Source organism: Pteropus medius, unplaced genomic scaffold (genome assembly GCF_902729225.1).
Source record: "Pteropus medius unplaced genomic scaffold, Ma_sr-lr_union100, whole genome shotgun sequence".
Lineage (NCBI taxonomy): Eukaryota > Metazoa > Chordata > Mammalia > Chiroptera > Pteropodidae > Pteropus > Pteropus medius.
Window position 1 is genome coordinate 6,892,546 of NW_024340848.1, and position 18,029 is coordinate 6,910,574.

General features: G+C 39.9%; 1 non-coding gene and 1 pseudogene across 1 annotated transcript; both read right to left on the minus strand.

The window, feature by feature from the left end:
• Positions 1-2,087: 2,087 nt before the first annotated feature.
• Positions 2,088-2,160, minus strand: TRNAF-GAA (transfer RNA phenylalanine (anticodon GAA)). The gene has a single exon. It is a non-coding gene; the product is annotated as a tRNA-Phe (tRNA).
• A 12,854-nt stretch (positions 2,161-15,014) lies between these two features.
• Positions 15,015-15,133, minus strand: LOC120582798 (uncharacterized; annotated as a pseudogene).
• Between the last annotated feature and the right edge of the window lie 2,896 nt (positions 15,134-18,029).

Genomic DNA, 18,029 nt, shown 5'->3' on the forward strand with positions numbered 1-18,029 from the left:
TGTGAATATATGTGTGTGTATGTATGTGTGTATATATATATATTTTTTTTAAGTGCTGCCTACCTTTTTCCTCATCATTCCTCCCACAATACCAGCATACCCCTTACAATGCCCCAGTTCCTCCTCCCCCCAGTAGCAGTCTGCCCAGATTATACCCTATCATTTTCTCTCTTCAGATTTCTAACCAGGTGTGTGACTCTAGCCTCCCCTGATACCAAATGTCCCTGCTCCAGAAGCAAATACATGGTTTTATTGTGTCTGTGCCACAGAGTAGTCAGACCTCAGATTGTCAGAAAGAAACAGTGACTCTCACTTCAACCATCCACACCATTCTCCTCCCATTTAAACATGTGAATAGCTGCTTGCTCTAGTTTGGTCTTTCCCTATGGAATAAATCTTCTCTGAGGGCCCAATCAAGACCTACTTCCCTCATAGAGCCTTTTCTGCTTAACCAGAAAAAGCTTTCAGTTTCCTCCTAGTTACCTTCATTTTTATGCACACATCCTAACCAAACAACTCATTTTATGCACACATCCTAACCAAACAATACTGTATTCATGTATAGTAGTATTTAGGAGTTAGTAGATGTTAGATACCTGACATACATTATATTTAATTCTTGCAATCCTATGAGAACTGTTATATTTAAAATGGAGATAAGTACTTCATAAGGTAGTTATGAAGATCAAATAGAGCCTGGCACATAGTTGGAGGTCAATAATTAATATTTAGTTGATGAATGAATTAACGACCTGAGATCACACAGTATTTCATAATGTGAGTTGCCTTTCCCTCTCAACCCAATACAAGATCGAATGTATAAATCCAGTAAATGGCTGTCTTTCATTTGCAGACCAGCAGCTCACCCCACCCCACTCCACTGAACTACATATTCCATTTTCTAGTGATTCCAACAGATTGAAATTTCTTCCTCCTTTAATTTAAATCTACACCCCTCCAACTTCTTCCCTAGTCCTGGCTCAGCTGCCAAGAGCCACGCAATATAGAATCAGGAGCCTGGGCCTCCATTTTCTTTACTCCACACCATCTAATTTATCCTTGGGGTGGACTCCCACAGGTAGCTAGGAAAGGTTATGCCCCTGCACATCCCACCTTCAACACAAACACGTGAAAGCGAAAAGTCTCAGAAAAATTTATTTCGAGCACATGTTAGTTTTATTTCAGACTTGCAGAACAAAAGACAGCAAAAGGAAAAGACATGTTTACAAATACAGTCTTAGAAAAGGGCTCTCAGAAATAGAAAGAAATGTCTAGGTAAGTATAGCTCAAACTTTAGTTGCTTCGGAATCTCACTTGGAGGACTTGTTAAATCGCCTAGTGTTGTAAACAGGAGTTTCCGATTCAGTAGGTCGTAGGTGGGGCCCATAACTTGCATTTCTAACCAGTTCTCAGGTGAAGAGGAGGATGCTGGTTCTGGGACCACACTTTGAGAACCAATGGTCTTGACTCCAAATAAAATTGTTTAGGCGCAAGACTGATTAATTTTACAGAGCTGTAAAGCTGCCACGCCTTTAGGCAAGTAACCCAGCTTACGCCACCGGAGTGTCCCTGCGTGTCCCTCTAACTGGAAATGCCCATCCATCTGGTTCCCTACACCGGCAAGGCCAAACGGGAGCCATCTGATTGAACAGAGTTTTTGCTTTTCAAATTGGGATGCTTTGGAGAATGAAATTTGGGAGTTGGTTGTTGCTCTCGCCCACCGCCCAGTCAGATCGACATCTTTCTCAGACCAGCCCTCAAGGCGAAGCAGCCCCGGCTAAGCTGCGCGCCGCACCTTCTCATCACCGGGGGCGCGCTCGGGGACCGACCGCGGGATTTCTAGTCCCTGGGGTGAACAGGGGTGCTCTAGCTCCCAGGCTCCGCAACGCGCACGCGCAGCAACGCTTCCGCCAGCCGATCGAGCAGCCTCCTTCCTAGCGATGACTGCGAATGGTCGTTCACACTCGTCCCTCATCCCTCAAGTCCCAGTTTTTGCCTAGTCCGGCATTGATAAATCAGATTATTCATGACAGCGGAATGCTACGAAGTTTAAATCCCTTCGAATTAAAAATAAAAAGAAAACTCTCTGCCGAAACCCGGGATCGAACCAGGGACCTTTAGATCTTCAGTCTAACGCTCTCCCAACTGAGCTATTTCGGCGTCTTTTTTTCAGTGTTTAGGAGTAAGATATTATTCAACTCTTTGCGTCCGCCCGTTCTGTCCTTTTTCAATTGTTTATGGTATTTTTTCTTTGTCAGATTGAATTGGTATATCAGAATTTTTCTGCTTTGCTTTTTACGAGCCATGAATTGTTGCATTGTATACGTTACTTTCGTCAACATGATCTGAATTTCTAATGTCATTTTCAACAACAGGGATCCTGAAGAAACCCGTGTGCAGCTGCTGGATTTGGAAGTCGGCTTGGCCTGGTCGCCCGCACTGGACGGAGCTGGGTCCAGGGTAGCCGTGGCAGCAGCGCAGCGGGGCGAGATCAGGCCCCTTTCAGCTCGCCGGTCCTCCGGATGCGGGTGCCGTCCCCCAGGGCTAGTCCCCACAATCCTGGAGTACGGTGCTCCCGTTGGCAAGCCGCCAGCCCAAGCATGGTAGGCTCTTCCCTCCAACCCGCCCCTACCTGTGACCACACACGTTGTGACGACTGTAATAAAAGAGTGGAGAAGGGCAAGGAGACTGGACTGCAGCCGCCTTGTGATCCTGGGTCCTCGAAATGGCCCCCTAACCTACCACCACTTTGCACGGAGCCAGCCAGGCACACCGCAGGAGCTCCATAAAAGCTTGGCGTGCTCATTAAGGACAATTATCCATTGCCGATACTACTTCCTACACCAGTAGACAAATGTTTCTGAAACATCCGCTACGTGCCAGACACAGACGTTCTGCAATACCCAAACATCCTTTTATTTTCTCTCCGATTAAACTGTAGTTCTCTGAAGGCAGGAATGATTATCGTTCCACCCTTTTAGCCCCTTCCTTAGAGTTTTGCATTTAAGTAGAGGCTTCACAGCCGGTTTTTAGGGATGGACTCATGCCTGCATTTGACTGGGAGGGGGAGGGGCAGCAGAGAAAGAAAAAAGATTGAATATTTGGAAGTGTTTGCAATCGCTAAGGCGCGGGGTCGTTTTCTGAGTTCTGCTGTTGTGTCAAATCCAGATAACAAAAGAACTTGGGATTTAAAAAGAGGTCATTGGCTAAGGAGGTGAAAGAGACCAGAAAGACCTTGGGGATGGATATTGATCTGTGAAAGCTTTGGAGGGCTCGGAGTGGAAGAAGGAGAAATCTGAAGCATCTGCCTTGTGCGGGTCACATGAAAAGAAAGATGAGAAAAGAGGTCTTTTACAGGCTCTCTTGTGTGTCGTAAATATAGCTACCTTTCACATTCTCAAAACACTGCAAGAAAGACTGGAACCTGGGTGACTAGGAAAATGGCAGGTAACTTTTGATGGGATTTGGGTTAGGAGCAGGGGAAGAAGAAAAGGATCTGAGGGGAAATGGAGGAAAAGGGATAGGAAAGATAAGAGAAGGAAGAACACAACTAATAAACTTCATGTTTCACAATTTAATGTGATAAGATCCTTTGTCAAATTACAAGATAATAGAAACTACATTGTAATACTGATCATTTGTCAAGTAAAGGTAGATTTCAGAATGTAAATGTTGTGATGGGGTCATGATTAACGGGTGACCACACAACCTAGTTTGCACAGGACAGTCCTTGGTGTTACATCTATTGTGTTAGACTCCTGTCAAAAAAGTATCCTAGAATGACTGGAAAGAAAACAAAGTGATCACCCAATTTATAAACTGTGGAAAAGAGCCACAGCTTGATGCTACATAATGAACCGTACTAATTTCACCATTAGTGAGAAGATTTTTAACATCAGCTCAATATTTGTTGCTATTTTAAGGAGACAGTTTCCCAGATTTAGTGTCATAGTTCCCAAACTGTGTGGCCAAGTGTCATGGGACACTGCAGTGTTGAATATTTATATTTTCGAGCAAAACACAGTGATATTGGACATCTGTGGGACACAGTACAAAGTACTAGGTAGTTCATAGTTTTAACAATAGATCACTGTACATTTCTTTCAGTGACATCATCTCTTTGTGAAGCTAGGTTTTCAGCAGTTGTGACAAAAAGCAATTGTCAGTGAAAATAAATTTGTAACAAGAAATAAGAGCAGTAGTGGCTAGTCTGCTTCCAAGGCTTGATATCTGTGCAGTACTCAACAGGTGCACACATCCCACTGGTAAGTAATGATGAATGTTTATAAATCAAATAAAAAATTTTCTTTCTATTTATATGTATATGTTTTTCTAAATACTTACAATGTTGTTGGACATAAATGCTTAATAACTTGTTTGGGCCTGAGCACTATAAAAAAACTGTTCTGTATTTCTTTTAGCCTGGGGCACTGGAAAAAATTATTGAGACACTAAGAGCATTATGAACAGAGAAAGTTTGAAAACTTTTAGCTTAGTGCCTTAGTGCTGATAACAGGAATGAAAATTATTACCGTTTAGGAGAAAATCTGGCTTTACTCAGCAAGACTGTAGTGGCAAGAAGAACCATCACAACATCCACAGAGACCATGTGCCAAGGCTAAAATGAAGTGAAAATCTATACACACATCACAGTAAGAGGCAGATGATAAAGAAGTTGGCATTCAAATGAGAAAAATACTCCATGTTGAAAAAAAGTTTTGCGTAGGCTGCAGTCCTGTCTACCAAATTAGTCCATGGATTTTGGCCAACTTTGGTCTAATTACCTATGATAACTGTGAAACTAATTATGAACAGACTTAAGAATGAAACAGCTAAAGAGACTATGTTGTATATAGTTATAACATCTAACAAATTTTTGAACTGCTGTCAACCGATAATCTGTCTTTAACTTTGTTTCTGGGACCCCAAAGCACACACATACAAAAAATAATAGCTCTTATTCAATTTGCCTCTTATTTTAATCCATATTTCTCAAAAATGTAAAAAAAAAAAAAAAGATGGGAATATATCAAAAGGACATAGGAGCCAGTTTGAAGGGGCTCCCACTGGCCAAATCTGGAACAATCTGGGCATCAAAATAAATAAGAATAATGATAGATTATTCACCCTTTGAATAAAATAAAATTCCATGACTACGATAATGAAAAGAGAGGGACATTGAGGGTTTTGGCTTATAGGCGAATGACTTGTGCCTACTGATAAATGTGAAAGGTGTGGTGGCATTGAAAGTTACCATTTTCCAAGCATCACAGTAAGGACAAGTTCAGTCAAAAATCATCAATGAATGCTAAGTCTGAGGAGAAAGTTATATAATGAGTATGATTATTGCATGGTCTCCAAATGTCTCTCTACAGATTGCTTAATAGTTCCAAGGGGGGAAATAGAGTCAATACAGTGAAGAAATTTGACAAACCTTGATCTGGTCATCAAGTTTAACATCACCAATGAAGGACATTGCGACATCACGTGACTCCCAACATGATTCCCAGGAAAAGACACAACTTGTCACTTATATAGTGGTCTAGCTAGGGATGCATAACCTGAATTTAATCATGAGGCAACATTAAACAATTCAAAATAAAGGTTATTCTAGTAAATGAATGGCCTTTTTCTCAAAATAGTTAAGGTCATGACAGCAAATTGCTGAAGAACTGTTCCACATGGAAGGAGGCTCGAGATAGGATAACTAAGTGTAATATGTTATCCTGGACTGGTTGCTATTCAGGAAGGTAAATGCTTTAAAAAATATTATTAGAACAATTGAAGAAATTGGAATATGGGCTTACATAAAAATGTCATGTCAGTGTTACATTTCCTGAAGTAAAAGTATCATGTCAGTGTTACATTTCCGGAAGCTGGCAACCATAGTTAGTTAAGAAAATATTGTTATTTTTAGGAAATACATACTGAAGTAGAGAGATAATCATATCTGCAATCTATTCTCAAGTGGTTCAGAAAAATAAAATGTGTGCAAATACACACAGAGAGAGACAGAGTATGAAAAAAATAAATGAAGAAAAAGTTTTAAAAGTTGGCTAATCTAGGTAAGATATATGGAACTTCTCTGTACCATTTTATGTAACTTATAAAAATTGGAAAGTTAGAATTTAAAAAATATTATTTTTAATGGCATGTTCTTCTGGAGCCAGACAACATCAGCTGGAATCAAAGTTATGCTAGAGATGGAAGAGAACTTAGGGTTTATTTAGCCTGATTTGCAAATTTTACATATCAGGAACCTGAGACCCAGAGATGCTATAAATAACTTAAGGTTACTATCTTAGTCTGCTTGGTCTGCCATAACAAAGTACCACAAATGTTGGAAGGAGAGGAGGGCAGTGCTTAAAGAACAAAAATTTATTTTCTCACGGTTTGGAGGTTGGGAAGTCCAACATCAAGGTGCCAGCCTATTAGGTTCCTTGTAAGAGCTCTCTCCCTGGCTTGCAGATGGCTGTCTTCTCACCGTCTGCTCACATGGTCTTTCCCTGGTGCATGTGTATGGAAAGATCTTTCTCTCTCTCTCTTCTTCTTCTTATAAAGCCACCAATTCTATCAGATTAGTACCCTATCCTTTTGACTTCCTTAACCGTAATTACCTCCTAAAATTCCTATCTCCCAATACAGTCACATTGGGATTTAGGGCTTCAATATATGAATGAGGTGAGGAGAGAATGACACAATTCAGTCCATAGCAGTTACACAATTAATTTGGTGCCGAACTGCTAATCTATAGAACATATTCTTTAGCTTGCACCAAATGCTATATGTATATAGATAGATAGATGTAGATATAGATATAGATATAATATTTTTAAAAATATATATATTTTAAAGAAAGACCTTATTTCAATTAAAAATTGGCATGAGAGTCTAAATCCATAACTGGAATCTGGTGTCAGGGCCCAGCTTTTTCTTGTAGATTCTTTTTTTATGGGCATATCTATGCATTTTGAAGTTCTCTGTGTGTAGAAACTAATACCTTTGCTTGATGGATATAAAACAATTTCTCTAAAGTTACATATTAAAGTTGTAACTTAGGGGAGAAGTATAAAAAAGTTAATAGATTGCCAAATCATCAGTGTGCTGAATTGATCCAAAAGAAGTTAATTTATTTAGAGCCATTAAACCACAAGTCAATAAAGACCTTATTGTTTTTTGTTTTTGTTGAGTCACATACATCAATATAAAGCCTCTGGGTATACTTACCAGGCCAGAAACAATTAAGTAAATTATACTCAAGAACAACCTACTGAGTTTTTCATATATTCTAATACAATCCTCCCACATCCATCAGGCAAATGCCTAACTAACCATGTGAATTTTGCACAATGGCCTGAAGGCCAAAAAACTTAGATTCCAGAGACTGAGTTTCAGAGGTGTGTGTACTCTTTAAATACCTATCAGCGTAATTACTTGCCTCTCTTTTATGATGAAGTGGGCCAGCCTCCCAACTGCATCCCTGCCCATCTCCGCCCCACCCCTATCCAGCGATTATGGGATAAGACTGGATTATTCATACAAAGAAAGAATACAAAATAAATTTAACACAAGAGTTTCCTCTTTAAATTCCAGAAACAAGAAATAAATTAGTCTTTTCCTTTGCTCCAGTGGAGATACACAAGATGGTGTAAATGACCAGTGGCTCAGAAAAGGCCAGGACACAGAAACACCTGTGCTATTTGGCCCTGAGTCCCCTCCAACCTCCCAGGATCCTCAAATTCTTGACTGTCCACTGCTTTCATCCACTTCTCTAGTCTTGTTTCCTTGTATGTTTAACACCCCCAATTCCATGTCCCAGCAATGGCCAATTCCTGACCCCCTTCACTTTTACTCAGGAGCCTTGGCGACAAGTCAGCTCTCCTTTACCCTTCCTCCCTGCCTTCCTTGCACACACAGCTCAGAGTTTTTCTAGAGGATTTTAGTGGGTGGATGGGATGAGGTGAGAGGAAGAAGTAGTGGAGCTTTGCTACTTCCTGTGACCAGGACTCAGGCAGGATTCCGCAGTGTGAGGCAGACGCCTCATCAGACTCGCTCTCCTTTGTCCTGCAGTTGGAACTGTCAGAGCACATTTCCAAGGCTCTCCTAAATCAAGGCGACAGAAGCAGGGCCCTGACCTCGAAATCCACTACTCTCATTCCGGCCCATTCCCATCATTAGCGATTGGAAAAGCTGACTACATCTAGTTTTCCCCAAACACATAGGTTTCGTCTAATTCAGAAGGGGCTGCAGCTCCATCCCATTATTCTACATGTGTCACATTGATAGTCCAGCGTCCAATTGTTCCCTGATAGGCAGGTAGACGAGCCCTATTCAGAATGCACATATTACCCTCTTAATAAGGAGTGCTTTGCATTGGGAATGACTAATGATTCCCTGCTTGCCCCAGAGGAATGCAAAAAATAAAATCGAAGTGTTGTTCCTTATCTCAACCAGAAGTAAACACATCTAATCACATAGGTGCTTATGTAATAATTAAAATGACCTCAGAGCAGCTGAGACACTGGCCTCTACACGATGTATGAGTCAATGAAAGGCCAGATTTCCAATGTCACACAGCTACTTAGAGACAATGGGGGGACTAGAATTTAGGAGTCAGCTCTCAGGCCAGAGCTGTCACAGTGCACCATGCTTGTCTCTGTATTAGATCAGCCTTATGAAAATACAACAGTTGCTTAAATATGTGATCTACATGCATTTTGAGAACCTTGGGTTTTGAGGCAATGGTTTTCTTGACCACACTCAGCACTGAATCTTGCTGCTTGCACTAACCTGACTCATTCTCCCAGCACATGAAGAAACTTTATGCCAATGCTGCTCTTGAGGCCTACTTAATTTCAATTCACTTCCTCCTAATAAAAATCTGGGTTTAGAAGTGGACCTGCTAGGAATCATTTATATTTCCATAAAAATAGAGTCCTTCAACCCATTTTTATGGGTCTCTTGGTGTTCTGTGACATAACGTGTATAATGTCACCTACGAAGGCTTCTTGCCAAAAAATGTTTGACCTGAAACCACTCTAGCCTTTAAGTAGAGCTAATTTCCAGTTCATATGAAATTTTATAAATGGAAAAATAAGTTAGGTGGCACCATGAAGAAATAACTAGACAAATCCAAACTGAAACACTCTAAGACATCTAGCCGGCTGTCCTCAAAATATCAATGTCATGGGAAAAAATAAGAACATTAAAAAGATGAGGAGACAGCTCTATATTTAAGAGACTAGAAAGACATAACCAAAAGTAATGTGTGGGCCCTTATTAGATCCTGGTACAGAAAAAAATTAAAAAGCTATATAAATAAGAGACTTTTGGGGATATAGGGCAGAGAAATCTGTTTTCCCTCTACCCATTTTATGTTTCTTGGCTACGGCCCTGTAAATTAGAGTGACAAAAGACAGATTAGCAAGAGAAAAACAATGAGAAGTTTATTAACATGTGCATGAACATACATGTGAAAGTTCTTAGTGATGATAACTCAATGTGAGTGGTTAGAACTTGGACTTATATGGCATCTTACGAAAGAACAATAAATTTGTAGAGAAGTGACAGGACAAAGGAAAAACACTAAGTTTCGAGGGTGACAAATTGTGGGAAGATAAACTTTTGGAGAAACTAATGATGGATAAGGGCTAGTTAGTAAAGTTTGTTACATAGATTCCTGTTGTGAGCTGTGTACAATTGTCTCTGGTGATTAACTTATGTCCATCCTGGTAGAGAAGAGAGGGAAGACACCTTTACAAATTTATCTCTTGCTTTTAGGCAAATGGGGAAGGGTAGAGAGCTTTTCTTGTATCTTCTCAATTGCCTTCAGCTCAAAATAATCCTTATGCCCGAGTGGCATGTTTTGGGTGCCATATTCTGCTAGCTTTCAGGGAAACATGGAGAAACTTAAATATGTATATTAAGAAATGACGATCGGTTTTCTTAAGTATGAAAATGGTATTATAGTTATGTAGGAGAATGCTTTGGTTTTTAGGAGATTTATGCTGAAGTATTTCATGTTGAAGTGTCATGATGTCTACAATTTACTTTCAAGTGTCTCAAACATACGCATGGACACACATACACAAGTTAAATTAATATAGCAAAATGTTAATAATTGTTGAATCTATATAAAAAATTAAAGAGAAATATTAGTCTTACCTTACAGATTCTAGAAATTTCTGTAGTTTAATGTAATTTTTTATTAATGATTGAAGAACTTTGTTTCCTATCAATGTTTTTAGGCATCAGAATATGACTAGAGATACATTTTGTGAGACTAGAGAGGCTCTTCCCCAAATTCATAATAGGTCTAAGTAGTCTCTTTGTCCATCCATTGCTAAGGTTTGTCCTGTATATCCTAAAACCATATTTTTGGAATTGCCAAATCAGGTCATGTGGTCTGACAAAGGATTTTTTTCTTTCTTTTTTTAATCACATGAAAGCCTTACAAAGTGATAAAACCAAAATATGTGTAGATATGTTTTTTTGCTAGTTTAATATGTAATGAACCATCTTTATTGAAAAATGACAATTAAATGAAATTATACTGTTTCAAGAAGATTTGGAACACAATTTCCATACCTTGTAGTCAATTCCAGTATGATTTGCACCAAAACCTTTCTTTAACATTACAAGGTCAACTTAATAATCTATCATGACATATGTTGGGGATAAAAATGCCTTCCTTGTCTTTTATTCTTAACTTTAATTTCCTTTTTGAATCAGGCTTTTAGTTCTGACCTTCACAATTACTAAGGAAAATCAGATTGCAGTAATTAGAATATTGCAGAAACACCATCTAAAACTATAGTTTGATTAGTCCATTAACTTAAGCAACCACAATTTTAACTCCTGAGAATTTTAAACTGATTTAATTTTAGCTATGGGTTACACTTTTTAATGATAGCTGAAAAAATTTGCAGTGTAAATCGGAGACAGCATACTTATTTAGAATGTTACAAAGGCAAAAGGAAAACCTGCAGAGGAGCAGGTTAATTTTAGGGAAATGTGTATTTTATAAATATTAACACATAGACTTTTCACTTGATATGTGACATCCAAATAAGCTATAATGAACATTTTACTGTGGAGGCTTTTTTGTGAGCAAAGAAAAATTGCTTTATATCTTCACTTAAGTTTATTCTATTTTTTCTTTTTTAATGTGAAAGGCAGAACTGCAGAACCATTAATCAAAGTTTTTAAATTTGCTAGAAATAGAAAGATGTTTCTCAGGGGCTTATTTGGCCAATTTTATTTAATATTTCTCATCTCTGTAAGTTTTATTCAGCATTTTAACCTGAAAATGTGCTTTCCTTCCTCTCTCACCCATATAGTTGGTTCTCACAACTATTTTCATTAAGAGAGCAATGTTTTCATTCCAAGTCAATAATGAGGGATTAAGCAAAGTATAGAGCTGTTATTAGAACAGACATTTATTTCACTGGAGGGCTTTCCAGTGGTTTAGAGCCAAGAAATGGAGACCATGAATTAGAGTTGCTTCTTTTGCTTCTCAAAACTGACCTAATTAAGTCAGGATGATGAAATTGGGGAGTCTTACTTTCTGAATTCAGATAGAAAGATTATGTTGGTAAAATAGAATATTTTCCACCGTTAGATAAAACTTGTCTTTTTGAGAGCGTGTCAATTAAAGCACGGTAACTATAGCTATAAATACAACAGTGTTAGAAATATTATTAAAGCTAAGACAAGATCAAAGAACAATTATTCAATAAAGTTTCTATGAATAAGCACCAAAGTGAGGATTAAAGATCAGTCCTTCTAAACACCACCACCACATAAGTGAAATCATTAGCAAGCACAAGATTTGCAAAACTGGTTTACCTGTTTCTTAAAGTGTTAGGTTCAAGGAAGAAAGTGTGCTTTATGTGGTTAGCAGTGTATGAAAAAGTAAAGGGTTCTGCCTGGGGTGGGGTGGAGAGCAGATGTGTATGTAGAGAGAAACACAGAGTGGAACTGAGAGAGACAAAAAGACAGAGACAAAGAATATGCTCCTTTAAAACTTCACCAACAGAGATGTGAGCGTCCAAAACCTGGGATACAGAGATGATTACACTTCCAGGAGCAAGAAGTCTAGTGGGCCACACAAACCTATAAACAGATGAATCATATGAGTAAAGTATGATGGTGATATAGCAGGCAAAATCTCAACATCTGCAGGTGAGGCCAACTTTGGTGAGTAGGTGACATTTGAGTTCTGTTCTGAAGGCTGACCAGGAGTTCTTCAGACAAAGAAGAAGGTGCATGTCTGCTCTGGCGGAACAGACAGCTGTCCAAAGGCACAGGGCCCTTAAAGGGCCTGGAAGGGCCTGGCGTCCTGAGGAGGCCAGGGTGCCTGTGTGTGAGGGCAGCTGTGGATGGAGCTGAAAGGAAAGAGGAAGCCTGGGTATGGGTCACCCTTTGAAGTCTGAAGCATTAGACAATGGGAACCAAAATATATTTTCTATGTCAAAGAGTGGTTTGATTTATAAAAAGACAAGTCTGGGGAAGTGTGAAAAAAAAAGTCTGAGTGGAGAGGGTCTGGAGGCAGGGAAACCAGTGGAAAGGTGTCACAATAAGTATTAAGGCAGTGGCAATAACAGCTGAAGAAGAAATGCCAGCATTCAGAGATGGTTAAGAAGGAATCCATAGGATTTAGTAATAGACACAGGCAGGAAGTGAAAGAAGAGTCGACAATGGCATCAAAGCTGCTGACTTTGGAAAGGGTGGACAATGATATCCTTTCTCAAGAGTAAGAATACAGGAAGCATAATAATTTGGGGCTGTGGAGGAGATGAATTCTGTTATGTATCTGTAAAAGTTGAGGTATCTTCTGGAATCTGGATGGGTGGTCCCACTATGCAATAGGCACCCTGAGTCTAGAATCTAGAAAGAAAAGTTAGATGCTGGAATATGAAATGTGGGTGTCATGGTCTTCATGAGGATGGGAGGTGAGGATACAGAAATGAATGAGATCACCAAGAGAGAGCTCACGAGTGAGTGAGGAGGCTGACGCAGGAATGCTGGGAACATCATCACTTAAGGCAGTGATTCTCAACAGGAGCAGCTTTGCTCCCCAGGGACATTTGGAAAGTCTGGAGGCATTTTTGGTTGTCATAACTGGGGGAGCGGGTAGAGGCCAGGGATGCTGTTAAACTGTCTCAATGCACGGGACAGCCCCCTACAACCAAGAATTACCCAGCACAAAATGTCACTTTGGGAGTAAGCAAAAAAATAAGAAGCCAGCAAGGAAGAGAAAGGGGAAAAAGTGATGAGTGAGATGGGACAGAGTAGTGCTGCTGAAGGCAAGAGAAGAAAGCATTTTAACAAATGGGGCGTGACGGGGCTGAGGAACGAGGGAGAAAATTGGCCTTTGGCTTTTGCATTTAGGAGATTATGAATGACAGTGGTGAAAACAGACCTGGGGAAGTGTGTAAATTAATGGGACAGAAGTCAAGTTATAACAAGGTACTGAGACATCAGGAGATGAAGACATTGGATACTGAATGGGGACACTCTCTCAAGAGTTTGTTGGTAAATAGATGAGAGAGACAAGAGAAGTAAGGCATAATAATTCTGTGTTTAGGGCAAGGAGATTCCTGTTTTCTTCATTTTTTTCTTGTGAAATAAAACTAAACTAACATTTATTGAACATGTATTATTTATGCACTGTCTGAATGTTTTACATACATTCATTTATTTAAAATTCGCAACAACTACTACTTCCATTTTACAAAGGAGAATGTTAAGCTCCCGTTGGAGAACAGTGAAGATCATGAGGCAGGAAGTGGCAAACTGGGCTTTGAACTTGAAGTGTTGGGAGGCTCTCCTAAACTTGGGAGTGAATCATGTTTGCTCCGTGCAGATGCTGCTGCTGCCCAGCCCAGTGGCTCAAAGGCAGACTCCAAAGTTGGAGATATTAGACACAGTAGCCTTACAACATTGACTAACCCCAGTCCTCATTTTTTATTCATTCCCAGCAGAAGGCTAACAAAATACTAGTTCACTCTAGCTCTCCATTCTAGGTTTAGAAAGGTGGATTTACACTCCCCAAAGAACTCACAAGCTGCATGATTGATTCCTTGCTCAATCTGTCCAAGCAGGAAACAGTCTGGCAGGAAGTCTGTCTGGATGTGGTTGTCACCTTAGCTGAACCCTTCCGGCATTTCGTCCGTCAGTCAGGGAATGGTGGAAAATCACAGGACTCAGGGTCTAGGTATCTAGAATTTTGTGAGCTTGAGCACATTTGCTCAAGGGGTAAGTCAAGAATTTTCAAAGGTGAACACCGGTTTTCACATTGGCTCTGGCCCAGCAAATACAAAGGTGAGCACCGGTTTTTATCATTACATCATTTCACCTCCTTCTACAATAGTAGCGGGAGAATGGACTGAGAATGAGTGAGACCAGAATAGAGTCAGGGATTTAACACCATGATAAAAAAATTGAGATCTCCTTCCCTGTGACATATAAAAAGGAGCTAAGCAGGAACAGAGGAAAGCATTGCTTACAGTTTAAAGGGCCCATCTGCTTATCTCGGTGGTACCAATATATAAAACATTGAAGTTTTCTTCAGCGATATTGTAAAATATATGTACAAAATTAGAGAAAGTTTAGGTTCATTTAAGATTAGGCTAGGTAAGGATAGTGTTCAGAACATAGTCAATAATATAGAATGAATGAATGAATAAATGAAGCAGCAAGAGAGCAAGTAGCAGAATTAAGAGTACTGAGAAAAAGTTTATACTAGTTTGGACCACTGGGGTCCAGACTGAGTTAGGAAGAATAGTAAAACCAATTTGAGGATAATGAGAAATAGACTGTCAAGGCTGATCTGATTGGGGTCCTAGGTAGAGGTAGGATTGGATGGACCCTGAAGCTCATGACAGAGGAGATGACATCAGAGTGGATGCTCCAATTATTGTTATTTTTTTTTTTAGGCAAGGCAACCCTTGGTTGACCTCACAGATTGCAAGGACCTTGTCAGCTTACAATCTCTTATTATTTATTTTTTACACATACAGCACCCGTTCTTCCTAGGTGGTCTCCCATCCAAGTACTAACCAGGCCCGACCCTGCTTAGCTTCTAAGATCTGACGGGATCGGGCTTGCTCAGGGTGGCATGGCCGTAGACAGAGATTCTCCAATTAATGTTTGCTCATGTTGTTAAAAAGATCTGCTTCAAACACCCAGGTTGAAAAACCAAGAAGAATATAAACAGGTAGTTCAGAGAAAAAGAAACACAAGTGGCCAATAAACATACACAGAGACTTATGCTAGCTAAAGCTTCTAAAAGTACAACAAAACAATAGAATTTTTGCATCTTTCAAACTGGCAGAGATTAATGGGTCTATTAAGATCCATAACTGTTTACAGTGCAGGCAGTTTCATTTCTACCTTTCCAATTTTAAGTGCATGTGCTTTTAGCCACAGAAACAGCATTTCTGAGCATTGGTCCTTCAGAAATATGCTCACCTGTGTACAGATAGGTGTGTACAAGGATATTCAATGCAGGAGCTGTTTTAATAGTTGTAACAGGTGCCACTATAAACCACAGACTTCAGACTTGGTTGTGCCTTCACGTTGGTACTGGTAGAATTTCTGCTTTCATATTCCTCTATAACTCTTCAAAACTCTCACTTCCTACTTAGTTGCCTCCCCCACCACAAGAAGAAACTGAGGCCATGATGAATTCCTTCACTTTTCTTCCCTAAAGTCTCTACATCCAAATTCATCTTAACTCCTGCCTAGTCTAGGAGGATGAGGTGAACCCCACCCATCTAGTTCCATCTAAGCCAGTTCTTTCTTCTGGACCCCATCTCTTCAGACACTGGACCCCATTAATTATCCACCCCTAACTGTCATCGATCTTTCCTTCTCTACTGCCTAGTCTTCAGTTTAGAATAGTACATAAGTTTATTCCATGCAAAATAATAATAATAATAATAATAATAATAATAAAGCAGCTACTGAAAACTCTTCTGAAAGGAAAAAACTTGGTTTCCTCCTCTACTCTCTACTATTACCACACTCACACTTCTGGGACACCAAAATGTCTGTTTTTTCCACATTAAGCAATTCTTCAATTCTCTGAGGACACTAACTGGCTGTCCTATAATTCAATTCAATTCTGACACTATCTACCTGGAGTTACCATCAGATCCCACAAAACTATCCCGCTTTAGACATCAATCACAAGTCCAGGTTGTCACCTATGCTTCTGACCAATTGGCTATAAATTTCAGGTCCCTGTGACCCCCTCTTCAGATTCGATAATTTGCAAGAAAGGCTCACAGAACCCAGGGAAACACTTACGCTTAAGTTTGCCAGCTTATTGTAAAGGCTACAACTCAGAAACAGCCAGAGAGAAGAGATGCATAGGCAAGATATAAGAAAAGGGGTGCAGAGCTCCTATGCCTTCTCCAGGTGCACCCTCTCCAAGTGTCTACCTGTTCAACCTGGACACTCATCAAATCTCATTGTTCAAGAATTTCTGTAGGGCTTGATCTCCAGGCTCTGGGTCCGAAAGATTTTACTTTCTAACCACCTTATATTTCTGGTGACCAGCCCCATCTTGAGACTATCTAGCCATCATTAGCATGAACTCAGGTGTGATCTAAGGGGGCTCCTTATAAATAACAAAGACACTCCTATGACTCAGGAGTGCCATCCCAGGAGGCTGGGACAAAGACCAAATTTATTTCTCATACCACACCTTCCTTGACCCTGCACCCTCTTTAGGGCCGGCCCTATCTTGATTTTTCTCAGCTCCTTGAGAGACTGGTCTAAGTTCCATTTCTCCTGTTGATGTAAAATGTCCAAACCAGTAGAGAAATTTTATGAGTTATTTGAACCAAACTGATGACAATTGTCAGGAAGCAAAATATCAACAGATTGCGAAAATGCTCCAGAGAACAGCAGTTTTGCAGCTTATTTTATACGTTAGAACAAAAGGAAGAGATTTAAGGAGGGTTACATGAAATTTACTGGTGGCAGATTAAAGAGGCAAGAGAAAGCTAAGCAGGGGGCGCAGGGGGCAGAGGGCAGCGAGAATCTCTGGGATTGGATAAAAAAGCAAAATAGAGAAACATACTTCTTTTACATCAATGGGTACAGGATAGTAAATAATTAACATCTATAGCACATAGACATGGTATGTGGGGAACAAGACAATAATGAAGGATGCTGTGGTCTCTTGCTTTGGTGTAGGCAGTTGTGACTTGAGGGGGTTTGGAAAAGATTAACATTTCAGAGGTAGTTATCTTAGATGCAAAAAGACAATAGAGGGACTCACTCAAGGCAAAGAATGACCGCTGTTAAGGAAGCTACTGATCTAGGATGTGACTACCTGCAACTTTTAGTTAGGAATTTTTATGTCCAGATGACTACTCGATCTTTATCATCCAGATGCTCTCCTTCTCCCCCATACTCCACTAAGATGACTATAGAAATTTTGCCTGCATATTGCCAGATCCAACAGATGCTTTTTTAAAAGTATTTGCCTCCTTGAACTTTAGGAGGGCACCTGCTTGTTACTGCATGTTTGTTTCTCCCTTTGGCTGCTGTGGTATTATTTCCTCCTGTTCTTCTCTTCCACTTCTTTCACTCCTCTGACCATTCTTTTTTTTTCCTTTACCATTTCTTTTCTTTTTTAAAAAACCTATTTTCCCCTACATTCTCCTACAGACTTTATTTATTTATTTTATTTTTTATGCCTACAGCACCTGGTCTTCCTAGGTGGTCTCCCACCCAAGTACTAACCAGGCCCAACCATGCTTAGCTTCCAAGATCAGACAAGATCATACCACTTCTTTTTAATCTTCTCCCTGGCTCCTCTGGCTGAAACTTACACCTTGGCATTTCTCATGACTTGCCTATGAATCATGAAACCCACCATTAACCGTGGCATTTTGCGTGATCTCCTTGTGGAAATTTTAATCTACTCTCAAGGTTTTAACAGCCATTTAACTCCTAAATATGTGTCTGTAGATCTTGAACCGTGCTCACCAATCTGAGCTTCGGATTCATAT